This window comes from Rattus rattus, chromosome 5 (genome assembly GCF_011064425.1).
Source record: "Rattus rattus isolate New Zealand chromosome 5, Rrattus_CSIRO_v1, whole genome shotgun sequence".
Taxonomy (NCBI): domain Eukaryota; kingdom Metazoa; phylum Chordata; class Mammalia; order Rodentia; family Muridae; genus Rattus; species Rattus rattus.
In genome coordinates, this window is record NC_046158.1 from 32,568,209 (window position 1) to 32,591,068 (window position 22,860).

Genomic DNA, 22,860 nt, shown 5'->3' on the forward strand with positions numbered 1-22,860 from the left:
AGTCATCCATATCAGGCTCCTGTCAGCAAGCACTTCTTGGCATCAGCAATGAGGTCCCATTGTCAATTCCTGATCTTAGAGCATAAACCATTGGTGTTCTGTTCAGCAAATAAACCCTTGTGCCCATGTGTTTGAAGCTTTCCACACTTTCTCTTCTATTACTTTCAGCGTATCTGGTTTTATAAGGAGGTCCTTTATCCATTTGGACTTAAACTTTGTACAAGGTGATAAGAATAGATCAATTTGCATTCTTCTACATGCTGACAGCCAGTTGAACCAGAACCATTTGTTTAAAATGCTGTCTTTTTTTCCCCCATTGGATGTTTTTAGCTCCTTTGTCAAAGTGACCATAGATGTGTGCGTTCATTCCTGTGTCTTCAATTATGTTCCGTTTTTCTACCTGCCTGTCTCTGTACCAATACCATGCAGTTTTTATCAATATTGCCCTGTAATACAGCTTGAGGTCAGAGAGAGTGATTTCCCCAGCAGTTTTTGTTGTTGTTGTTGTTGTTGTTGTTGTTTGGTTTTTGTTTGTTTGGTTGGTTGGTTGGTTTTTTTGGTTGTTTGTTTTGGTTTTTTGATTTGCTTTTTATTGTAGAGGATAGTTTTTCTATCCTGGGTTTTTGGTTATTCCAAATGAATTTGAGAATCGCTCTTTCTAAGTCTAGGAAGAATTGAGCTGGAATTTTGAATTTGTAGATTGCTTTTGACAAGATATCCATTTTTACTATATTAATCCTGCCAATCAATGAGCATGGGAGATTTTCCATCTTCTGAGATCTTCAATTTCTTTCATCAGAGTCTTGAAGTTCTTGCTTAGTTAGAGTCATACCAAGGTAGTTTATATTATTTGTTGGAATTGTGAAGGATGTCATTTCACTAATTCTCAGTCTGTTTATCCTTTGAGTAGAGGAAGGTTACTTATTTGTTTGAGGTACTTTTATACCCAGCCACTTTGATGACATTGTTTATCGGGTTTATGAGTTCTCTGGTGGAATTTTTCGGGTCACTTGGGTATACTATCTTATCATCTGCAAATAGTGATATTTTGACTTATTCCTTTCCAATTTATGTCCCTTTGACCTCCTTTTGTTGTTTGAGCTAGGATTTCAAGTACTATTTTGAATAGGTAGGGACAACCTGGGCAGCCTTGTGCAATTGTGGCTACATAGAATGGCTTGGGTAGTGTTCCTTCTCTTTCTATTTTATGGAATAGTTTTGAGAATATTGGTATTAGGAATTATATGAATGTCTGATTGAATTCTGCACTAAAATCATCTGATCCTGGGGATTTTTTGCTTGGGAAACTTTTAGTGAATGCATCTATTTCCTTGGGGGTTATGGGAATGTTTAGATGGTTTATCTGATTCTCATTTAACTTTGGTACCTGGTATCTGTGTAGAAAATTGTCTATTTCTTCCATATTTTCCAGTTTTGTTGAGTATAAGCTTTTGTAGTAGGATCTGAAGATTTTTTGAATTTCCTCAGTTTCTGTTGCTACGACTCTGTTTTCATTTTTAATTTTGTTAATTTGGATACCCTTTCTGTGCCCTCTGGTTAGTCTCACTAAGGGTTTATCTATCTTGTTTATTTTTTCAAAGAAACAGCTCCTTTTTTGTTAATTCTCTGTATAGGTCTGTTTGTTTGTACTTGGTTGATTTCAGTCATGAGTTTGATTATTTAATGCAGTCTATTCCTTTTTTATATATTTGCTTCTTTTTCATCTAGAGTGTTCAAGTGCACTATCAAGCTGCTTCTGTATTCTCCAGTTTCTTTTTAGAGGTACTTAGAGCTATGAGTATTCTACCTAGCACTGCTTTCATTATGTCCCTTAAGTTTGGGTATGTTGTGCCTTCATTTTCATTGAATTCTAAATAGTCTTTAATTTTTTTTTTATTTCTTACTGGACTCTGAGTAGACAATTGTTCAGCTTCCATGTATATGTGGGCTTCCTCTTGTTTTTCTTGTTATTGAAGACCAGCCTTAGTCCATGGTGATCTATTAGGATGCATTGGATTATTTCTATTTTCTTATATCTGTTGAGGCCTGTTTTGTGAGAAACTATATGGTAAATTTTGGAGAAGGTACCATGAGGTGCTGAGAAGTTTTATTCTTTTGTGTTAGAATGAAATTTTCTATAGATATTTGTTAAATCCATTTGGTTCATAACTTCTGTTACTTTCACTGTATATGTGTTTAGTTTGTATTTCCATGATCTGACCATTGGTGAAGGCAGGGTGTTGAAGTCTTTCACTATTATTGTGTGAGGTATAATGTGTGCTTTGATCTTTAGTAACATTTCTTTTATGAATGCGAGTGCCCTTGTGTTTGGAGCATAGATGTTCAGAATTGAGAGTTCATCTTGGTGGATTTTTCCTTTAATGAATATGAATATTAATATGAATTCCTTATTTTTTTAATAACTTTTGGTTGAAAGCCTATTTTATTCAATATTAGAATACCGAATCCAGTTGGTCTCTTGGGAACATTTGTTTGGAAAATTCTTCCCCAGTCTTTTTCTCTGAAAAAGTGAGAAAGTCTGTCTTTGTCACTGAGGCATGTTTCTTGTATGCAGTGAACTCTTGGGTCCTGTTTATAGACCCAGTCTGCTAGCCTACATCTATTTTGGGGGAAAGGAGTCATTGATGTTCAGAGATATTAGGGACCAATGATTATTGTTGCCTATTACTTTTGTTGTTAGAGGTGGAATTATGTTTGTGTGGCTATCTTTTTTTGGCTTAGTTGAAAGAAATTGCTTTCTTGCTTTTTCTAGGGTTGTAGTTTCCCTCTTTGTGTTGGAGTTTTCCATCTATTATCCTTTGTAGGGCTGGATTTGTGGGAATATACTGTGTAAATTTAATTTTGTTATGGAATCTTCTCCATCTATGGTAAATGAGAGTTTTTCTGGATATGGTAGCCTGGGCTGACATTTCTGTTCTCTTAGGGTGTGTTTGACATCTTCCCAGGATCTTCTAGCTTTTGTAGTCTCTATTAAGAGGTTTGGTGTGATTCTGATAGGTCTGCCTTTATATGTTACTTTATATGTTACTGCTTTTAATATTATTTCTTTGTTTTGTGCCTTTGATGTTTTGAATATTATGTGACAGGAAAATTTTCTTTTCTGGTCCAATCTATTTGGAGTTCTGTAGGCTTCTTTCACGTTCATGTTCATCTCTTTCTTTAGGTTAGGGAAGTTTTCTTCTATAGTTTTGTTGAAGATATTTCCTGGCCTTTTAAGTTGAGAATTTTTGTTCTCTTCTATACCTGTTATCCATAAATTTGATATTTTCATTGCGTCCTGGATTTTCTGGATGTTTAGGGTTAGGAGCTTTTTGCATTTTTAATTTTCTTTGACTGTTGTGTCAATGCTTTCTGTGATATCTTCTAGCTGTGAGATTGTCTTTTCCATCTTCTATTTTATTGTTGATGCTTGTGTCTATGACTCTTGATCCCTTTTCTAGGTTTCCTTTTATCTCCAGGGTTCTCTCCTTTTGTGATTTATTTACTGTTTCTATTTCCATTTTTAGATCCTGGATTGATTTGTTCAATTCCTTCACCTGATTGGTTACGTTTTCCTGTAATTCTTTATGGGGTTTTTGTATTTCCTCTTTAATGGCTTCTACCTGTTTACCTGTGTTGTCCTACATTTCTTTAAGGTAGTTATTTATGTCCTTTTTAATGTCCTGTAACATCATCATGAGATGTGATTTTAAATCAGAATATTGCTTTCCACATATGTCCAGTATTTAGGATTTGCTGAGGTCAGATAACTGGGTTCTGAAGACATCAATTGGCCTTGGTTTCTGTTGCTTAGTTTCTTGAACTTGCCTCTTATCATCTGACCCTTTTATAAGCCTGTATGTCAGCCCTTCTGGTAGGATTTGAGTACTGAGATCTGTGACACAGTGTCAGCTTGGGGTTCAGATGGAACCTGGAAGGATCATCCTAGATTGCTCCTTGGTTCCTGTGTTCTGAGGGCTCCTGTGGGTCTCTCAGAGCAGAATTGATGGACTTAGTGTACTCTCAGGTGTATCAGCACTCCTAGAAAACCGGCTCTCTCCCTGTCCAAATTGGGTACAGAGAACATGGCACAGGGTCAGATCCACATGCAGATGGAATTCCACTATTTCATATTTTAAGTTACATACATGGATTAAAGGTTGTCTAAGGAGTAATTCATTGAATGAAATCAGTTAAAGATGAAACAATTGATAGAGCATAGTAAGCCTGGGTAAAAACTAATATAAAAATGAAATAGGGTTATTTATGATAATAGAGAATCTCATAATATTTTTAAAAATGTGCTTGGTTAAAATGACTAGTATATGATGAATTGAAGAGAAAACTATTGAGTAGATTATAAATATAGACAAGAAATATATTGGGAGTGATTCAAGAATGGCTTTGAGGGCTGGGGTCTTTTCTTGGAGTTAAAAAAGTTTCCGTAAGAACTGGAAGAGCTTGAAGGGGCTCGAGACCCCATATGTACAACAATGCCAAGCAACTCGAGCTTCCAGGGACTAAGCCACTACCTAAAGACTATACATGGACTGACCTTGGACTCTGACCTCATAGGTAGCAGTGAATATCCTAGTAAGAGCACCAGTGGAAGGGGAAGCCCTGGGTTCTGCTAAGACTGAACCCCCAGTGAACTAGACTGTTGGGGGGAGGGCGGCAATGGGGGGGGGTGGGGAGGGGAACACCTATAAAGAGGGGAGGGGGAGGATTAGGGGATGTTTGCCCAGAAACCGGAAAGGGAATAACATTCAAATGTAAATAAGAAATACTCAAGTTAATAAAAAAAAAAAAAGGTTTCCGTTTGTTCGTTGGTTTGTTTAATTCATTTTTGATTTTTATGATTCCAGTGAATTCACTTTGATTACAAGAAAAACTCAGTGGGTGATAAAAGGGATGAAATGTGAGAAAGATATCACTTGGTTTAAATAATAAAACACAACAATCAAGGTTTGCTCTCCTAAATTATTAATACTTCTGTGTAATGAGTAACATACACAAATATTCTTTTTCTTGATATTTAATTATGAACTTATATCCATAGGAAATTGGTCAGTATAAAGCTAAGTACTCCTCAGAGAAGGCCGATCATGACAAAAAAGCTTCTGATACAGTGCTGAGCCACTGGGACAGCACTGACAACTACATTTCTCTAAAGGAAATAGGTGGCAAGTGATATGAGAGGAAGGGAAATTTTAAGTGTAAGATATTGAGGCAGATGCTTCCGTATTACTTATAAATAATAGATAGGTTGAAATAAAATATTTTTTAATTTCTAAAATTCATTTTGAGTTCATGTATAATTACTTCATTTCACCCTTACATATCTCTCTCCAAACCTATCTTTAGACACTTCCTTGACCTCCTTCACATTTATAGTCTCTGGTTTTGCATGTATATATTCCTCCCAAAAAAACTTGTTCATTCTTTATAATGTTACTTTCATTTTTGTTTTAGAATGATTTATTTTTGACTAATAATTGATACGTTCTAGCCCAGCAAAGAAAATTTCTTTTCTTTTGCCATTCCTTACTTGCCTGTGGTTCCTTTTGTAGGCTTTTCTGAGAAGGTAGCATTTGCAACAATATAAGACTATTAGAGTTTTCAAATTACAAGATGAAGATGTGCTTGACATTTCTGAAGAAATGCCTCCTGAGATTTCGTCTGTCCATGTTAGCATGCCTTCGGTATTGTCCTTGGCAAGTTCTTGTTTGAGCAGTGATGTTGACTAGACTTTATGGTTATAACTTCTGTCACCTCTACAAGACACAAGCTCCATTCAAATTCCTTTCCTCTGGGTCTTACAATCTTTCTAACTTCTTTCATATATTTTCTCAACTTTAGGTACAGAATAAGTATTCATTACAACGGGACTCCGCAATTCACCATTTTGATATGGTTTATATTTTTCTATAATGGTTTCCTCCACCTGTTGAATAGCTAAATTATTTTAACGAGGGGTGATATTAAATATCTAGCTGAATCACAAATAACTTTGGGGAAGACATCATGCACTTTGACTGAACGTGCAATTTAGAAAGACTGAGAAAACCCTGCTCATTGGCATGTTAGGCTTCAGTAGTTCTTTAACTTATGAGTTTTAATTTTCTGAACTGAAGTGAAAACAGATATTTTTGCATAAGTTATTCTGAAAATATAAATAAACAATAGTCCCAAACTCTTATATCTCATTAACCCCATCATTTTCAAAAGTAAGAGCAAACAGATACCGTATTTTCTTCATTGCCTGATGACCATTACTATGTCACCTTCATGTCTTTTTCCTCCCAGAGGTCTGAACATACCATAGAAGTGTGCGTAGTATTTATATATAAGTATACAATATGATTATACAGAACATATATACCATATATAGCATACATTTACACTTACTGTCTTTGGGTTACTCCTGTTGTGACCAAACACATTTTCTTTCTTATTCATCCCCAAGATCTCACTTTAATCCATAAGTAAGCTTTAAAGTCCCAGACTTTACAAATTCAAGCACATTAAAAATTCAATCTCTTTAAAATATTCAGTCCCTCTAAAGTCTAAAATTTCTTTTTAAACGTTCAGTCCTTCAACTGTGTGGTCTTGCAAAAATTAAATAATTAAATATTTTCTTCAAGAGGGAAGAACCAGAGCACAGTCACAATTTGAACAAAGTAAAACAAAACTCCAACAGTAAAATAACTCAATGTCCAATTATCTGGTATCCACTCATGATTTTCTGGGCTTCTCTGAGGAACTTGAGTCACAGAGCTCTGGCCTCTGTAGCACATACATTTTTTTTTCTCTGCTACAGCTACCCTACTGTTGTTGCTGTTATTGGTGATCATTCTATGGTACCACCAAACACTGGGTTCTTCTCCTGCAACTGGACTGCACTTTCACCAATAGCCTTTCACAGACTCTCTTTATAGTACTCAGGCTCAACGTCTCTGCATGACCCCTTCAGTCCTGGGTGTTCAACTGCCACTAAGGCTGCACCTTCACCAATGGCCTCTCCTGACCTTTCACAGTGACAAGCCTTGGCTGTTCTACATGATGCCTTCAGGCCTTCAAAAACAGTACCACCTGAGTAAGCTTACAATACCAAATTCGACTGCCAGCCTGAAGCACAACCTTGGTAGCCTCTGAAACATAGATTCTTATCTGCTGTCATGTCTATATTTTAAGTCTCATGAATCTTTCATAAACAAGGGGAGAGAGGATATCTTACTTTTCATTGTGCATTCCAGATGTTTCTGAGTCAATATGCATTAATAAACTGTGACTGTATGCCAGGAATTTTGTTGGAAATACCACAGTTACCTTGCCAGATTGCATCTAATTTTCAGAGTTTAAGTATGTTAGGTATATGAATTCCTGAAGAATGAGAAATAAATAGTTAAATTGTAAAAGGCTTGCAAATAATGCTTAGAAAATAACTTAAGGCTAAAATCTACTGGAAGAAGATGATTGCTAGGACCAAATTGTCAGGAAGGCTTTACTCAAACCGTGGCATTTGCAGCAATGTACGATATTTAGACTATTAAAAATCATAAGACAAAGATATAGTTGACATTTCTGAAGAAAAGAAAAAAGATATATTAATTTATTCATGTTACCATAACAGAGTGTCATAGAGTTGGTAGGTTAAACAGCAGAAATTTATTCTCCACAGTTTTGCAGCCTGGGAAGTCCAGGATTGGAATGTTCAATGTAAATTTGATTTGTTGCCAACTTCTTGTGCTTATAGGCTTTTCCTGTTATGCTTACATGCTTACATGGATTTTCTGCAGAATACAAAATCTCTCTCTCTCTCTCTCTCTCTCTCTCTCTCTCTCTCTCTCTCTCTCTCTCTCCCTCTCTCTCTTCTCTCCCTCTCTGTCTCTTTGTGTTTGTGTGTGTGTGTGTGCTTAAATTTGTGCTTAATTTCTTGAGAAATTACCTTAGTTTGTATCTTATACTGTTGATCTGATTAACAGAACTCAAGCTCTGACTTGCAAAATGACTTTTAAGCATGTAAAACCAGTTACTTGGTACTGGATTGGAATTCTTTTAGCATAATTACATTTTACTTTACTTTCTTTCTAACCTTTCTATTTCTAAAAGTAATATTAGGGATTATAATTTTGACACATGCATTTGGAGAGGAGACACAAATTAATTTCATAGCAGCTAGGTAGTCATAATTTACACTAAAGAAATTTATACAAGGGTAAAAAACAGAGAGAGACTTATCATCCAAAATCGCCTAGGATATTCTAAGGAGTTTGCTTTTATCCTATATAATCTAAACATATTGAAAAACTATTAAAGTACATTAACAATTACAAAATTATTTCTCAAAATACTATTGTATCACTATAAAAAGAACAAAGTAGTTATTAGCCAAGGTTATATTCAATGAGATATATATGTAGATATGTGACAGGGGATATATTATGGATTGCCTCCAATAAGTCTGGTGGCTGAGAAATTCCATGATAGGGTATAGGCTATTAACTCAGAGATACAAGAAGTGTGGATGATCAGTCCAAGTCTGGACGCTTTAGTGACAAAAGAAAAGTGAGATTGAGACATAACCCTCAGGTTAAAGAAGAAAGAAAGCCAAGCAAGCAGTAGGTATACTGATACTGATAAAGTTCTAGGTGGCTAAGACATGAAGTATGGGCTGAGGAAAGTACTCTTTCCCTTGTTTGTTTGTGCCTTCCATGTCCCTATCCTCATGGATGGTGTGTCTATTCTATCTAATCCACTAGATACAGAATGTGTCCTGCAAATAATATGTAAAATTACATTCTACAGTATTTAACTAAGGAATTCATCAAGAGGAATACCTCACAGTCAAAAGTAGAATTTTAATAAACAGTAGGGAAGCTATAGCATATGTCAATTGAATGTGTAGTAAGACAGAGTCAATGGGTTTTGAACAATAGGCTGGGTAGAAGGGACGTAAGGGAAACAGAATCATAAACATTTCTAACCATTAGCCTTAGTTACTTGTTGAATGGAAGCATCATTTACTGAAATGGAGAAGATTAATAGAAAGTCGTTTTCAGTTGTGCTAAATCCAGAGTATTGCTAGATTTGTTCTGTTGCCTTCACAGATATTCAAGTGCACTATCAAATAGGCCATTAGACTTATAAATCTCCAGCCACGTGGAGATTAATGTTAACAACACAAGAATGAGATGTTTCTATATGCGAACAATATTTAGATCCAATGAACTAAAATGATTACCAAGGCTATAAATTTTTTTCTGAAACAAAACTGGATTTCAGCATTGAGACTCAGAGCATGGTATTCAGAAATCCTGCCTAAAGAGAGACTCTATCAAAGTAAATCATAGGTAGCTGCAGATATAAAAAGTGTATGAGTAGAGTATAGCTTTGCAGAAGAAAAAAAAAACCTGATTGTCAAGTGGGAAATGTGGGCCTGTGTAAGCTGCTGCCGTGAAAGGGTGGAAAGGAACAAAAGGCTTTTCTTGAGTATGGTTATATGGGGTTAACTGAGAATTTTGGGTATTGGAATTTAACTGGGGTGTGGATAGGTTGCCTCTTATCTGTGGATTCATTTTGGAATAGTCTGCGGAATTATGGGAAACTACCACTGCATGATTTCCTAGCAGTCTAATCTCACATCATATATGAGTGTTGTGCTGAAGCAGGGTTGGTGGCGGTGGGGGTCGGGGGGGATTCGTGGATGTGGATATATGTGTGAAGCTCAGGCCATTTTCAAAGCATTCTCCAGTTAATCAAAGAGTGTTACAAACATAGACCCAACACTATAGAAATTAATCCCATATATAAAGAAGTTTGAAGAACCATCATGTGACAGAAAAACTATTTTTTATTATTGCAATAACTTTGTTTTATTTTCTAGAAAATGCTACAAAGCATTTTGTATTTCTGAGGCAGCCAGCATAAATACAGGACCAAATGATTTAAAATGAAGATAAAACAAATGCAGGAGAAGAAATCTCTGAGGTTGTGGGGAAGTTCTGCATGATTGAAGTTTTGCATCCTCCATTACCAGCAATAGGGATCACTGTTTTCTACCTCTGGAAGAATTATTGTGGCACTTTTGTAATGGAATTCTGAGTGGAAATAAATGAAAGTATGATGCCAGCTCTTAAACTTTTATTTGAATTTTGGAAAACAGCAATTTTCAATATGTTTTGTGTGATAACAAATTACAAAATCATCTCTCCAATATGTTTTCTTTTAGCTAAGTGTCAGTTTCCCCTATAAACTTCTTTTGGGGGCTATAATTGCCCAGGGTGTGCACAAAGTATCCACAGATAAGTTTAACAATAACTGATCTATGAAGAGTTTACTTTACTACATGTGATTGAAAATGAGTGAGCACCAGTTCCCAATATGTGCACCACACTGAGAAACACATACCACATTGTAAAATGACCACCTAGCATCTTAAATTCGTAAGTCATTTAGAAGTACTTGGGAAAAAAAAAAAGAGAGATTTTTAGCAACCCTGGAAAACAAACAAGGCTACTTTTGACAAAGAGTTCTGACAACTTTTTTTAAAGTCTCTAAATTTGATGACTTTTGAAAGGACAAATTGTTTTTGTAGATTGTGAGTAAGATATTCAAATTCAGAGGAAACAGAAAATACTTGGCTTAATTCAGCGTTTCCAAGATTCTATAAGATTGGGTGCGATTGCTCATTACCCTAAGTTGAAGTTTCTCAGGTTACGAGCAGAGTAGAAATCTGTCAGGATTCTAATTGCAAAGCGATGCTGATTAAGGTTTCAGAGTCAGGTTCCCTTTCTCAAAAGGCAGAAAGAAATATCAGGAATGTTGGGTTATTCCATAAGATCTGTCACACAGTACCCGGCAAATCAGGGTCCTCTCTTAGGGTTCTTAGTCTTATGAGCAAATGAAATTAAGAACAAGCACAAAAGAAAATTCCCAGATAAAGAACAAACTCAAATAGAAGTTTATGGATAGTTGAACTAAATACCAAAGCATCTGGGAGTGAGAGATTGGAGAAGGTAAACTGTCACAGAAGTTGGCTACCTGATGAAAAGCAGCCACATGGCAGGAAACTGAGATTTGAAAAAAGAGGAAGGATTCCCAAAAGTGTTAGTTAGGGAATTTCAAAGCATACTTAGGTTCTTCTCAGCATTTGAAATAGAAAGACTGAAGAGAAGTAAAAGAATAAATTTTTCTGAGGCTTAACTCAAAAAAGCTGACAAGTGAAGCAGCTGAAACAGAGGCTTGTAGAGACATCACAGGGGCTGAGGGGTAGGGAGCTATGAGAAGAAAAAAATTACATTATGTGAACATGAAACTGGCTTGCCATAGGTGTTAACCTGGTCAGTTCCTGATGAGTCTCACTGGATCAACCCTTAGGGAGGACACGGGAGCATGTCTCCCCCTAGGGGTAGATCTCCATTCTCCACAAAAGCAAGGTCAGAAGGAGCAAGCACGTGGCAGGCCTGCTGCTCTGACGACTTACCCATGTCATGCAAATTGATCCCTGTAGCTCTTTTGAGAAGTCGGTTTACGCGTAATTACAAAATTCATGCAAATAATTATCCACACATGTATTCATCAGGGTGTCATTTCACATACTCTATGTGACTGAAATCTGAGATGTTACTGGATAGCCTAATTCATTTTTCATGAAATATATTATCATGCATTCCTTAAAATATCTGTGCAGTTCATTAAAAAAAAACTGTTAAATAAATAACATGAAATGCTAAAAATCAAATGCAAATGCATTATTGGTAAATAGAACATAAGATTTAAAAGAAATGTTACTTATGCTTATGTCTTTGTACAGTGGAGCTGCATGGGGTTTTCCTTTATTCTTCCTTATTTGAATATTTAAATTTTCATATTTAAAATGCTCCACATTTTAAAATATATGCATTTTATAGATGTCTCACTGTTCTATTTCTGTGAAGAAACACCATGGCTGTAGCTACTTATAAAATAAAGCAGTTAATTGAAGAGTGCCTAACACTTTCAGAAAGTTACTACATGATCATCATGGAGGAAGTCTGGCAGCTGGCAGGCAGTATGGAATTGGAACAGTAACTTAGTGTTTTCATATGCTTCACCAGGTGGAGGCAGACAGAGGCTGGACCTGGCATGGCCTTTTCAAACCTTCAAATTCACCCCCATTGACATACTTTTCCAACAAAGCCATATATCCAAATTCTTTTAGATTAAGTATTCAAATATATGAGCCTATGGAATCCATTATCATTTAAATCTCTAGAGTGGATGAGCTCAAATTATGAAAATCTGATCTATTTCTATTTTCTTCTTTTAACCATTTTAATATGAAACATAGATAAAAATTAAAACATGAGCTTAATATTTCATTTAACTACTTGTACTATGTCAGAATTATATTATTAATTATATTATAATTATATTATTACATTATTATATATTTTAACACTATTCCTAGGAGATGATAAGCTGAAAATTTAAGCAAAACACTTTACTAAGCATTTTAATACCAATTTCAGTGCAGATGATAGGAGTGAAAAAGAAGGTGGGTCCTTTTTAACCTGTTAGAGTTACAGAGAAGCAAATTATCTATGTTACTGGTATGTTGGTTGTTAGCTCTAAGACCATAGAAGATTAAAGTCTACCTAGTCAATGAGCTGAAGAACTGAAGTCAGAAGGCCTTGGTTCATCAAGGTGTCAGCTGACCACCAGCCTTGGTCTTTCACTTCATGGTCCAATACACACAGATACAGACACACAGACACACACAGAACACAGAGAGAGTGACACACAGACACGTGCACAACACAGAGCGAGCAAGAGAACAAGAGAGAAAGACACCACACACACACACACACACACACACACACACACACACACACACACACAATATGGAACATTCTTGGATGACTGCCTGCCCCTGGCTTGTCTGTGTAATTTGACTTAACTCATTGACCAATCAGAGTCTGCACATGGATTCAAAATGGCCAAGCAGATTATTTAAAACTATATGCCTAACCTAGATGCTCGTGGGGCTATATCAACTAGTTTCAATTGTATAAAAAGCCTTGAACCAAAAGCTACTTGGCAAATCATTTTCAAGACACTTCCCTGCTTCAAGGATCTGTTTCTTTCCTTTTTGCTTCCTTGCTCACCTTCTTTAGTCCTTACCTATCATTCTTTCCAATTATGACAAAAGAAACCTGGGAGTCACTCAATTCAAAGAGTTGGTCAGTTGCCTGTTCTCCTGCACACCAGGGGCAGCTCTCCAGCACTGCCCTGGTAAGGAACAAGGCCACCTGTTCTGCTTTCACCTCTTTGGGTGGGCTCTCCAGTGCCACACTAATATGGCCAGTTCTACTGTGCTGCCCAGGGAAGGGCTGAGGACTCTTACAAGTGCTCAGCCAGCAAGGGGCAGGGACAGATCTCCCACACTCACTATTTGGAACTTCGTAGATGCTATACCACATAGCGCTTTGTTTCGTTTGTTCAAGGAAGGCTTTAGTCATGGGGATATCACTTTTCTCTACAGTTACAAAATGTACTTCATGAGTTCCTCTATCAAGCTTGATGATTTTCTCTATCAGGCTTTCTCTATCAGCTCTGATGGGTAAGGAGCAACTGTGTGAGGCACAACCCCTTTACCACCAGCTTTCTGTCCTCTTGAATCTTATCCAACACAGAAATTGAGGCTGTGACTGAATTTAAACCCTCCATTTTGAATATTGGTCATACGACTTAACTGCACTTTTGAAAGTCCTTTAGATTTGTGGTGTATTTCTAATGTTCACTAAATATCAGCTAAGTATATAAATCTAAATAAATAAATAGTACCCTTTCCCTGTCTATGGATACTTACTGTTAACCTGGATAATTGGGGTGGCTGTTGTTTTTCAAATCTCAATTAAGCATAACTGCTTTTGTGTCCTTAAAAAACATATGGGAAAATGGTTAAATGAGTTTTCAGTGAAATGTGATCTGATTCCTTCTGCTTTGAACAAGAGAAATGAATGAGCAGTTATAGCAGGTAGGAGCCATTGCTAGAGAAAAAGGCTCTAAATTAAGCTTAACTATGAACTTGAGAACTAATGGAAAGGGAACAAAACCTTCATTACCTAATTATGATGTAATTCAGTGGAAATTATATAATGTTGGCTTTGTGACTTATCTATACAAGAGAGGGAGAGTACCCTCATACAGAATTTCCTTATGTGTTCAACTTCTTAGCATAAAGTTCTTTCAGCTACCCATTTTTAAGAGAAATAGTTTTCTCAACAAAATATTAATTTGAGACTGTGGTTCAAAATAAAGAAAACATTGAAGGTCTCCCTAGAATTCTGACTATTCCTCTTTTAAGTATCTTTCAAAGAGACAGTGATCTAAAGAGCTAATCTAATAGATGAATAGTGATGTAATCCATTGTAATGATTAAATCTGATCAGTTATTTAGAGTGCAGTCCTTCATTTACTGCACAGTCAAGGTCAGGGCTAACTCTGGGTATCCTCAGAGGTACCATTCAAGTATGATGAGAAGGTAATGATGACCAGCCTTGGAACAAGACAGAAGCTTCAGTCTGCGGGAAGAGGAATCAGTTAGAGCACACACTGTGGTCCTTGGAAGATTCTAAGTTCTGTTTTTTTTTTTTCCTCCCAGAAGGATCTAATTTAGGTCTTTCGCCACTCATTTGTGGTTTTCTTCCAATGAGCTATGATGGACAGAAACAGATGTAGCCATTAGCCTACTGAATATATCACTGTAAAAGAGCAGGAGAATATAGACCCTGATTCAGGAAGACAATCTAAACTGCAGCTACCAGGAACCTGACTTCAGCAATCAATCAATACATCCTTCTTTCATTCACCTCATGGACATCCAAAACAGCTTGACTTTGAGAATGTGATTTTCAAACCACTTAGAAAGCAGGTACATTGTCGGCTTTCTGCTATGCTCTTAGGACGACAGTTTTTTCCTAGCTATTTCCAGTTCTTCTGTCTTGAGACGAAGAAGTCAAACCATATGCATTTGAAGCAGCTTTATTATTTAAAGGGAAAGGTTTCCATCTACTGGTTTCTTTTGGTAATAAAGAGAGAGTTGACATTAGAATTTGGTACCGATGCGAAGGCTTTTGTTTTATTGAAAAAATTACCAAACATATTACAATTTTAAAAATATAATATAAATGCACGTTATGTCATGTAAGGTAGTAGAAAGGAATATATAATTGGCTTCTTTTCTCTTGCAAGACTGACATGGAACATAGAGACCAAATACACGAGCTCTATTTACTAGTATAACTTAAGATAAATGGACCTTAATATCAAAGAGATTGAGGCAGTGCTGTGCATTTCTGTTTCCATTTCTTTCTTTCAAAAGAATTGTGCTGTTTCCTGAGCAGATAACATTTTCATTTTACTTCTCATGATTTAAGTTCAGACACTGATACTTGATGAATAGCTTTATATATATATATATATATATATATATAAAATACATATATACATCATTGTGTGATTAGATTAAAGCAGCAATCTTCTAGGAAACAGCAAAGTAGATGTTATAACTACACACAAAATGTTTTATAAATGTGGGGCAGTGTATGTGGTGTGTGTACGTGTGTGTGTGTGTGTGTGTGTGTGTGTGTGTGTATGTGTGCTCATGTGTATTATTAAGCCACAAAACAGAAATTAAGTCCTTTACTGGAAGATGTATGGAATTGGACACACACACACACACACACACACACACACACACACACACACACGCACACGCACACACGCACACACACACGCACAAAATCACTTACTAAAAGGAACCTATCCTGTCTTCATAACTGGCATTGTTTCGTGATAAATTCTGATATGAACTATTTCTATACATTGTTGACTTTGATGTGTTAGGTATAGTACTTAAAAATCTAATCATCTTTGAATTAACTTATATTGTGCATAGTACTCATGTAAATCTGGATCATAAATATATTGATTTCATATATCTATTCAATAATGTAATTGTTAGCTTTTGTGGTGTTGCTACTCTTAACATTTGAGGGAGATCCATACTCTGTCGTTAATATGGATCTACTAATTTACAGTTCAACAAATTCAAGAGGTTTCCCTTCTCTACACTCCCATCAACACATTGTGTCCTTTAAAAAATACATAATTGACATTTTAACTGAGTGAGGTGACATTTCAGTTAGGTATTTGATAGCTGGTAGTGCTGGACTCCTTTTTCAGCTGTCCATTAGCTGGTTGTATATTTTCTTTGGAAAATAATATATTCTAAATTATTGGTGATTTTTGTTTTGTGTTGTTTTCTTGATACTGAGCTGTTTTAACTCCTACATATTCTAGTTATTGATGTGTTGTGAACTGAATAATCTACATTTACTCTATTATCCTCTCCAGATGTCTCTTCACTCTGGTGACTGTCTCATTTGTTAGACTGAAATGTGTTGTCATATGGCTGCATTGACATTTGTTGCCCATGCTCTTAGGTCATACTCAGAGGCTCACCACCCAAAGCAAAGTCATAGATGTGTACTTTATTTGCATAGAGGTATAGCATTTGCTGTACGTTCTGTTATTGTAGTTGTTCTTCCTGAAGATCTCAGGTATTCCAGGCTGGCTTCATACTTGTGTACTCAAGACTGAATTTGAACTTTATTTTTCTTTATAGGTGAATAGTATTCCATAGTGTATTTGTCTTCATTATTCATTTTTAGATGAGAGACACTTAGTTTATGTTCATTTTTCCATACATTATTGAATAGAGCAGCAGTGAACATGGCAGAAGAAAGACTTATGGAGTAGAATATAGAGTCCCTCAGCTATACCCTAAAGACATTGTATGGACGTATAGTAGATTTGCTTTTAGCTTTTTAGAGGATTTTCTACACTTGCTTCCAGAATGGCAGGCAAAGTTTTACTAAGATCTACTGTGAATAATTCTCTTCATCCTCTCATAAATTATCATAAATTTTGTTAGCTGGGTTTTTTTTTTTTGTATTAGTGATGTTGGCAGGAATAAAAAAAAATCTTAAAGTGATTTTGATTTATTTTTTCCTGATTGCTGAGTGTAATGAACTTAAACAGACAAAAAATAAAAACAAACACTTAGCAACTTTTATTTGTTTGGTTTTATTTTTGAGAATTCTCTGTTTTAATTCTGATAACATTTTTTTTCTAGTTCACCTGTGATTGAGTTTATTGTAGAGAAAAGTAACAGAAATTGGTTGCATGAAGAAAGGAATTGGACACAGAAATAATGTGGGCTCAAGCCTTAGCAGCTCAGCCATGGGTCTGCACGGTTCTTTCGCAACAAGAAGCTAATCTTTCGAGCCATTTCCATGTTGTAGATCCTCCGGCATGTTTCATAGCTCTCCCTCTGGCGGAGGCGGCAAGGCTTCTCATAGTAGCATCATTGCTTTATGATGTCAGTAAGTCCGACAGTGGTGAGGATTCTGTTCAGGGTACTGTAGGCGCCTTCCACCTTCCCCTCCTGAACCATCAAATCCTGACAATGAACTTCAAATGTTTATCCATGGCCTTGTATTTAAATCTTCAATCTTCAGGACCTATAGACTGGGGCCTCTGAATTCGGACTCGGATCCCAATAACATTTTTTAAGTAGAATGTTTCTTTTCTTTTTGTTTTCTCCTTTGAGGGGTTATTTGTATATTCTGAATATTAATCTTCTGTCCCATTTTGTGAGCCAGGCTTCCCCTTCAGTGAATTGATTGCTTCTTTAAGTGTGCACAAGTTTTTAGTATTATGAAGTCTCACTAGTTAATTTTTGGCCTTAATAGTTGGGCATATGGATCATTGTCTGGCCAAAGACAGGAGAAATAGAGCAGGGAACATCGGGGTAAAATGATCGGAAGGTCAAAACAGGGGAAAAGTAGAAGAGAGCAAGGTAGAATAACAGTAAAGATGTATAAAAACATAAAGAATAATGCTCTTAATTATTTACCTAAAGGTGTCTTTAATGCATGTACTTCTGTATAAAAATACTCATGAATGGTTTAAGTAAATAATTTCCCTTGTAAGTTGACTTTGCTCCCGAAGTCCAAGTGGATCAAGGACCTCCACATCAAACCAGATACACTCAAACTAATAGAAGAAAAAGTGGGTACGAGTCTCGAACACATGGGCACTGGGGAAAATTTCCTGAATGAAGTACCAATGGCTTATGCTCTAAGATCAAGAATCGACAAATGGGACCTCAAAAAACTGCAAAGTTTCTGTAAAAAAGGACACAGTCATTAGGACAAAATGGCAACCAACAGATTGGCAAAAGATCTTTACCAATCCTACATCTGATAGAGAGCTAATATTCAAGGTATACAAAGAACTCAAGAAATTAGACTCCAGAGAGTCAAATAACCCTATTAAAATCGGGGTACAGAGCTAAACAAAACATTCTCATCTGAGGAATACCGAATGGCTGAAAAGCACTTAAAGAAAAGTTCAACATCCTTAGTCATTAGGGAAATGCAAATCAAAACAACCCTGAGAATCCACCTCAGGCCAGTCAGAATGGCTGAGATAAAAAAACTCAGGTGACAGCAGATGCTGGCAAGGATGTGGAGAAAGAAGAACACTCCATTGTTAGTGGACCCCCTTGAGGGGAATTACAGGAAGGACTGAAAGAGCTGAAGGAGCTTGCAACCCCATAAGAACAACAATGCCAACCAGCCAGAGTTTCCAGGAACTAAGCCACTACCTTAAGATTATACATGAACTGACCCAAGGCTCCAACTGCATATGTAGCAAAGAATAGCCTTGTTGGGGCACCAGTGGAAGTGGAAGCCCTTGGTCCTGCCAAGGTTGGACCCCTAGTGCAGGGGACTGTGGGGGGGGGGGAAGGGAGATGAATGGGGGAGAACACCCGTAAGGGGGGGGGGAGGGGAGGAGATGGGGGCTTATGGACAGGAAACCAGGAAAGGGAATAACATTTGAAATGTAAGTAAAGAAATATATCTAATAAAACACACACACACACACACACACACACACACACACACACACACACACACACCAATGAGCAAAGCAGTCTTCTGGCCTTCTTTTCTCCTCTTCACTTTATTAAACATTTGCTGAGTGGATCTTTTCTGGAGGCAGTTCTTCTACTTTGTTTTTCTAAAGTAATTAGAAGGCTCTCTAATGATAAGAAATTTTTCAGTTATACGAGCTGTCAATGTAGCTTAACTAGATAAGAGTTTGCCTAGCATAAATCCTCAGCATCACATACAATCTAATGTGTTGACAAAAGCCTACAATCCCAACACTCATTCTGGTCATTGTCATAGCAGCCTAGGATACAAGATCATGCCTCAAAAAATTCTAATATTATAAAAAAAAATAAAAAGAACATTATAGAACATGAAGAACAATATAGAAATCTACAATTGATCAAAATGTAGAATTGTGGACTCCAGTTCCAACTAGCACATCCTCAACACAATTCCTCCTCATAAGATTCCAGAATCATTGCTGAGAAGTAGTGGAAAGATAGTAAGATCCAGAAGAATAGGGAATTCTCTGTGAGACTGTTTCTCCTAGAAATGTCAGAGAAGTAACATACCTGAAATCTCATCAGCATGTCCCCCTTATTGCCGCCCCCCTACATTCCCCTGCACTGGAGGTCAAACCTTGGCAGGACCAAGGGCTTTACCTTCCACTGGCACCCCAACAAGGCTATTCTCTGTTCCATATGCAATCAGAGCCCTGGGTCAGTCTATGTTTAGTTTTTTGGTAGTGGTTTAGTCCCTGGAGGGTCTGGTTGGTTGGCATTGTTGTTGTTATGGGGTTGCGAGCCCCTTCAGTTCTTTCAATCTTTCTTCTAATTCCCCCAAAGTAGTTCCAGTTTGAGAGCTTCAGTGGTTTGTTGCTAGCATTCACCTCTCTATTGGGCATGCCGTGGTTGTATCTCTCAGGAGAGATTTTTATCCAGTCCCTTTCAGCGTGTACTTTTTAGCTTCACAATCTTATCTAGTTTTGGTGGCTGTATCTATGGACCACATGTGAGTCAGACTCTGTCTGGCCGTTCCTTCAGTCTCTACTCTAAACCTTGTCTCCATATCCCCTCCAGTGCATCTTTTGTTCTCCCTTTAGTCATTCTTCTTGAGTTTCATGTGTTCTGTGCATCTAGGGTAATTTGAGCATTTGGGCTAATATCCACTTATCAGTGAGTGCATACCATGTGTGTTTTTTTGTGATTGGGTTACTTCACTCAGGATGATATTTTCTAGTTCATTCCATTTGCCTATGAATTTCATAAAGTCATTGTTTTTGATAGCTGAGTAGTTCTCCATTGTGTAGATGTACCACGTTTTTGAATCCATCCTTCTATTGAAGGGCATCTGGGTTCTTTCCAGCTTCTGGCTATTATTAAAAAGGCTGCTATGAACATAGTGGAGCATATGTCCTTGTTGTATGTTGGAGCATCTTTTTGGGTATATCCCCAAGAGAGGTAGCTGGGTCCTCTTGCAGTGGAATGTCCAATTTTTGAGGAACCTCCAGATTAATTTCCAGAGTGGTTGTAACAGTTTGCAGTCCCACCAACAATGGAGGAGTGTTCCTCTTTCTCCACATCCTTGCCAGCATCTGCTGTATAAGTATAAACAATGAATGAAAAGGGTCCATGAATTTGAGAGAAAGGACAATTATATGGGAAAGTATTAAAAGAGATATGTGTAAAGGGAAATGATGTAAATATGTTACAATATAAAAAGTAAAAAATTAAATAAGAAATACTCAAGTTAATAAAAAATTAAAAAAAATAAATAAAAAGTAAAAAATAATAAAAAATCATCTGCCAAAGATAAAGTGGCTTTAGCTCAGAGATTTATGAATGGTTCAATAAATGTAATATATGGATCTGAAAACTGTAAGGAACAATCTAGGACAAACTAAGGCTAGCAAGTGACTTTCTTAAAGGTGCCCCACCATTTTTCCATGGCTTACAATGGGTGACCTCTGGGGGGGGCAGTTCCCAAGAGACTTCACCTCCAGGGTGCTTCTTGCAACTGATATGCATTTCCTGTCACAACTATGCAGTCTAATGATCCTAGGTATTAGCCTAGATTTCCTCCACATCAACATAGAGATAAATTTTCATGAACTGATACTGTTTATATGGACTTATGACTTTTATAGAATTTCTTATTCTATTAAAATAATTTTAGGAAGAAAATTTTAAGAGATAATTTTAGTTGTTTTGTCAAAAAGACACAATATCGTTAGATTTAAAAATGTACCCTTTCCTCATAAAATAGGAAGCAAAGGCTGCATAATAAGGAGTACAATGAACTTTTACAATTATATTAAAATAAAAAATAGGGTTGAGACAATCTTGTGATCAAGGAAAAATATTCATTCTTGGTTATATTCAAGTATGAAGCCACAAGTGTACACAATAATAAAGCAAGGCCATGGGAAACTATTGTTTTAAATTCACAATGAGCTTATAAAATGTAATACTGCTTTTAACTCATATATCAAAATCCTTTTGTAATTCCCCTTTGTTAACACTTTATCTTTGAGGTAATTTTTGAAGAACTCTTGGTTATGAAAGTATAAAAAGTCCAGAGAAAAGAAATAAAGTGATGGTGGCTTAGGGGCTTTTCATCCAACAAATTTATATATATATATGTCTGTTTATACATACATGTATAGGTATATGAAAGTATGTTAGCATGGATGAATAGTTGAAGGTTGATTGAGACAGGCTATCAGGCCAGAATTTGTGTGTGAATTTGTATGTCTGTGTTTATTGTCTATGTAAAAGATTTTCTTTCTTTTCCTCTCTCTTCTTCCTGGTTCATGAACAGTTAATTAGTTCAATCCTTTCATCTGACCAGGAAGAGGCTCCCAGGCAAGAAAGAAAAGATCTCTAACAATTAATCATTTACTTAATTCTCTGTTGCTGCCCTCAGGAAATGTATATCTGTCTGTCTGGATATATATATATATATATCACAAGTATATTCATAAAAGTTAAAAGAGTTCAGAGTTTTTTGAGAGTTCAGAGTTTCTTGCTGGACATTCTTACTAGCCCCAGATAATTAACTCTGATTCCACTAGTAGTATCAACCCCATAAATTGCCCATTGCTATCACTGAGTCTCTGTCTACTATCAGCATGACCCCAATCACCAACACTGCCCAGTATCCACTGCCATCCAGAGAAAATTGATGCTGGCCAGGATGCCAGAATAATACAAAAATGTCATGATAATCTCAATAGATGCAGAAAAGTGCTTTCATATGCAAAAATATCAAACATGCCTTCATGATAATAGTCTCAGAGACAGTAGGACTAGTGGGAGTGTCCCTTGACATAATTATGCATACATATTTCCAAACCACAAGTAATATCACAATAGTAAAAGATAAGGCAATTCCATCGGAATAAAAAACAAAACAGGACTGTCTACTATTTCAACTTATTTTCAATATACTGCATTAGCCAGAGCAGTAAGACAAGAACAGGAAAATAAATAGAAATAGAAAAACAAGAACTTAAAATATCCCCATTTGCAGATGATGTATTATATATAAAAGATCCCAAAACTCCACTAGAAAACTTATAAAAATTGTTAACTCTTTCAGTAACCTGGCATTATACCAAAGCAACTTACAAAAAATGTTATCTTTTCTGGATATTAATATTAGAGTGTTGAGCAAGAGATTATGAACATGATCCCATTTACAAGACCCATGACTACTAATGAGCTCGTCAGGATAAACTTAACCAAGGTGTTGAAATATCGCTACAATAAAAACTTTACTAAAAAATCTTTAAAAATGATTTTTAAAGCTACTAGAGGATGGAATGTTCTTACATGTTTATAGGCTTATTGAA

At 36.3% G+C, this 22,860-nt stretch overlaps 1 protein-coding gene and 1 pseudogene across 1 annotated transcript in view; one reads left to right on the top strand and one right to left on the bottom strand.

Moving 5' to 3' along the window:
• Galnt13 (polypeptide N-acetylgalactosaminyltransferase 13) overlaps positions 1-22,860 on the top strand; it is a 629,326-nt gene that overhangs the window by 522,053 nt on the left and 84,413 nt on the right. The window lies entirely within an intron of this gene.
• On the bottom strand, positions 17,261-17,538 carry LOC116901415 (annotated as a pseudogene).